Source organism: Gobio gobio (genome assembly GCF_949357685.1).
Source record: "Gobio gobio genome assembly, chromosome: 21".
Lineage (NCBI taxonomy): Eukaryota > Metazoa > Chordata > Actinopteri > Cypriniformes > Gobionidae > Gobio > Gobio gobio.
In genome coordinates, this window is record NC_137117.1 from 42,392,217 (window position 1) to 42,397,166 (window position 4,950).

At 40.2% G+C, this 4,950-nt stretch overlaps 1 pseudogene across 1 annotated transcript; it reads left to right on the top strand.

Moving 5' to 3' along the window:
- The first annotated feature begins 3,251 nt into the window (after nt 1–3,251).
- LOC307117289 (putative nuclease HARBI1) lies at nt 3,252–4,274 on the top strand (annotated as a pseudogene). The gene has a single exon. The product of its transcript is annotated as a putative nuclease HARBI1 (transcript).
- The last annotated feature ends 676 nt before the right edge of the window (nt 4,275–4,950 follow it).

Genomic DNA, 4,950 nt, shown 5'->3' on the forward strand with positions numbered 1-4,950 from the left:
TGTTAATATTGAATTTTAATAAAAAAAAATAAAAAAAATGACGGTTTCGCCAGCATAAGAGTGTGTTTAGTTTGCTGTGTTAACTGTTTTAGCTGTTACCTGAGTTTGGAGAAATGTACCAAATCGATTGAGAAAAACTGTAATGCTTTGGAGCAGTGCTCGACATGGAAAAAAGTGCCGGTATCCCTTGTCCACCAGGTGGCAGTAGCAGTTCTAGCTTATTTGGTGCCCAAGGCACCTTCAACTGCTTGAATATATTAACATTAAATTAAACTCCACTGACTCTTCTTCCTGTAAAAAGCTGTTTGGGGGAAGGCTATTCCGTGCTAATGTAACCGGTGTCTCACGAGGCCAAGCGTGATGTGCAGCCAGCCACACCAGTTAAGAAACATTTTATTCTGCGTTGAGTAGCTTTGTGGAGTTAGACACGGGACAGAGAGCGGCAGTTTTGCTTGACCTTCTATTCCCTGAAATAAGGAACAAATAAGCAGACTCTTAGGAGTGAATTGCCCTTGTTCTCTCTCTCGCATTTAGTTACCATGCAAAAGGGCAAAAAAGGAGCATGAAACATAAAGTGAGTAAAGAAAAAAAATAAATAAATCACATTAAACAAGACAGTTTAACATAGAAAACATTCCTGATATAAAGAACAAATGAGCAGCCTCTTAGCAAAGAATTGCCCTTGTTTTATACCAAATAAATATGAAGTACACGTATCACCATGTGCTCTCATTTCCACATATTTAACAGAAGACAAAAATATAACTCAAAAAAGGTAAAATTACAAAAATAATCACACAGGTAAGAAAAATATATCATTATACACATGAATTGGAGTGAAATTATGGATATAAAAGCAATAATTACAAAAAAAAGATTAAAAAAGATTATCAGAAATTCAAAAAAACATCTCTTCTATTCAGTTAAGGGAAGAGGCAGAGACAGAACAAGTTATGTTGTCTTGTGACATCACAACAATTAAAGAGGAAAACACTCATTTCGATAAGGCAGCTGACTTGTGATTTGTGATTAAAATTGTTACGGTAAAAGACTACTAAATATTGTGCATATTTAGTGTATATGTGTATATTGTGCATATGTATATTTTGTATATTATATTATATATACAAAAGTGTATATATATATATATATTGTTTTTGGCCTATTTCATAAGGCCTATTTTACAAATCTGTTTGCTGTTGCCTGTGAATTGAATATTCATTTGAATGTTCACACCTGTGCATTAATCATGCTGTCTGATCAGCATCTTGATATGCCACACCTGTGAGGTGGATGGATTACCCCGGCAAAAGAAAAGTGCTCACTAACACAGATTTAGACAGATTTGTGAACAACATTTGAGAGAAATAGGCCTTTTGTGTACATAGAAAAAAATTGAAAAATGGGGGCAAAAACAAAAGTGTTGCATTTATAATTTTGTTCAGTGTATATACAGAAGAAGCCAAAAGGGGGGAGGGGGAGTGTTCCCGGTTCTGACCTAATGGACGCGATGCTGCCTCATTTGCGCGTCCAGTTCACGCGAATGACGCAAATTGAGCGTCTTGCGCGAGTGGTGCTTTTTGTGCATTCACGCATTTGAAGTGAATTTGCGTCTGACGCCCGAGTTGAAAAATCTGAACTTTGGCGTCAATTCGTGCCGCGTAAACCAATCAGGAGGCTGCTCGCTGCGGTCACGTGGTAAAGTGACATGATGAGAAACCCTGCATAATTTAAAAATACTACTATTGTGTCACAAAATGTAGTTTTAAGACTTTTTCAGGTGGGAATGTAGCTCAAATCTGTGATTTATTTATAAAGAGAGCGCCTATTTAAAAAAAATAATCTTGTGTTTGTGGAGTTGTGAGATCCTGGGCCCGGTTTTTCAAAAGGTTTAATCCGGATAAAATTGATCTGGATTTAGTAATCCTTTTTTTGCGATCCGTGATCACGTAATCCAGCTTACTTTTGGAGCCAGTTTTTTAAAGCAACATCGGATTGGATCAATCTGATCCGGATAGGAACTTTTCAGGATCACCAAATCTGGATAACCAGTGCTCAAACAGGATAGGAAATCACAATGTAGAACTATAGGTATGTAAAGAGCAACAAGTAGAATAGCCAGTGTGGGGTCAATATAAGTTTATTTTTATTTGAAATGAAAACACACACATTTAAAAAAAACTAAAAACAAGAAAACCCCGACCCCATCCTCTTCCAGCAGTCCGCTCATCTGAGACCTACAACACAAACACTGTACATTGAGGATATTTATAACAAGTATCAAGTATAGATGTATTGAATAAAAAAAAAAGACTTAATGTCAAATACTCCACAATAATTTCAGACATCCTCATCTGATGTGGAGAGACCAGCTTGTCTGAACGTAGCCTTTAGGAGGCGGATCTCAAGTCTGGCCTTGGTTTGCTGCAGTTTGGTCAGAGTCAGTTGTTCCTCTGCCAGACGAAGCTGTGCTTCTGCCCTTTCAGTCTCTTTTTGCAGAAGTGCCTTGTAATCATCATCTTTGTTTGATGAAGGACGCTTCAAGCCTTCCTCTGAGATCCTGTGGCAACTACCACTGGCTCAACCAATGAGGATCCAGCTTCTTCCTCAGGAACAGAGCTGAGATTCAATATAAATACGCTCTCTGGATCAGCCTCAGGAGGAACTGGCAGATTCTCCTCCTCCTCCTCAATCCAAGGCTCGCCATCCCCTACAACACCTTGAATACCATGGAGAGCTTGCGACTTCTCACCTCCAATGATGTCGAGGACCACATCTGTGTAATATCCCCTCTTAAATGGCTTGTTGCCTGTTTGTGGGTTTTTGGCTTCAGCATGGTCCTTTGTTGCCCTGGTCTTAAGATTCTTCCACCGCAATTTGATTTGGTCTGTGGTCCTCCTCTGGCCAGACCCTATGGCATTCACATTTTCTGTGATTTAAAATCCAAACATAATTTTTCTTTTTGTTGGTATCCTTAGCAGAATTAAAACTTCCCACTATTGTTCCATAATGGCACCGAACACCCTCTAGTAGTGCATTGGTTTCAGCAGCAGTGAAGTTACAGCTTCTTGAGTCCATGGTTCCGTTGCTTTACTATAGTGAACATTGTTCATCAATTATAGGCCTTGGGTCCAATTGCCTCAATTGAACACAAGCCAAAACTAGTCCGTTGTAATAGGTGTGTTTGAAAAGACCAACTACACAGCCATATAAATCAGCCTTTCTCAGAGGATTCACAGAGAGACAGTGAAATGGCAGGTGTTGTCCACCGCCACCACCACTTTGCCAGGAGAGGATACCGTCAAAAGGTGTATGTTGAACGTACCAAGTCACTGGAGCAATACACCACTGAGGAGCTGTATGTCCGGTTTCGCTTTGGGAAGGCTGAGAGTACCTTGTGAACCTTCTAAGGCCAAAACTTCAACACAGAACCCAAAGGAGTCACGGTCTGTCTGTGGAAGACCAGATCCTCATTGCTCTCGGATTTTATGCATGTGGGACTTTCTATCAAGTTGTTGGTGACTATATGGGAGTGGTGAAATCAGCTGTGTGTGATGTGGTGAGAGATGTGTCAATCGCACTGGCCAGCCTGGTCAATGAATTTGTTTCTTTCCCAAAGGACAACCAGATTGCCCAGGCCAAGCGCAGCTTTTTTCTTTTGGGGAATATGCCCAATACTATTGGAGCAATCGACTGCACACATGTGCATATACAAGCACCTCGTGAGAATGAATGGGAGTTTATAAACAGAAAGGGGAGGCACAGCATCAATGTCCAACTTGTGTGTGATGCTGACCTCATCATCACCAACTGCGTTGTCAAGTGGCCTGGGTCTGTCCATGATGCACGCATCCTGAGGGAGAGCGCTCTATATAGAGACCTCCAAACCAACCGACCGGATGGCATAATATTAGGAGACAGTGCCTACCCACTCCTACCATGGCTGATGACTCCTTTTCTAACAGCAAATACACCGGCGCAGGCACGCTTCAACACTGCTCATTGCAGAGCAAGATGTGCAATTGAGCGTTTAAATGGAGTTCTTAAGAGGCACTTTGCATGCCTTAACTACCTGAGAGCAATCACAGAAAGCATGCAACATAACCCTTGCCTGTATTGTCCTGCACAACATCGGTACTAAGCGCAATGTCCCTCTGTGTGCTGACAATGATGCACCTGAGCCCCTTGGAGACCCTAACCAACCTCCTGCATTCTGCCAGAACGAGCAAACAGGACGTGCAACAAGGGACGCAATAGTTAGACAGTATTTCTGATTTGGATTTGTTTTGGATTTCAAAAATCAGTGATTCCCATTCTTTGCATTTTTTTTGGTTATTCTGTAATCATTGCATGCATAACTAATAAATATTCTAAAAACAAAAATATTTTCGATTGTGATGAATATATATATCAATTAGTGACAGAATAAAATGTATTGTTTTTGCTCAATTTTGACAGCTGTTTGGGGGATTATTTTATGAGGTCAAACTCTTTCTACTTTGCTGTAGGCCTATACTGAAAGGCTGAATACGTTAAAGCCTACCTAATCACTGTAGCCTGACGGATGAACAAATAAAATTAAAACCTTATGAATAAATAGGATATCTTGTAAGATACTGCATGATCCAAATATAGTAGTATATTTTGGGCATGAAATCCACGCTGAATCCACCCTTCTGATGGGATCAGTTTAATCCAGATTTTTTGTATCAAAGTGATCCAAATCCTACAAAAAAGTTCTGAAAAACCCAAACTAAAGGTTTGATCCGGATCAAAACCAAGATTGGATTACGTGATCTAATCCGATTATGTAATCCGTTTTTTCTTTTGAAAAACACATTTTCAAGATTTGATCCAATCCGTTATCCAAAATCCTAGTGGATTACTTTTGAAAAACCGGGCCCAGGCGATCACCGGGCGCTCAGCGATCATAAACCTCGGCGAGAGCAG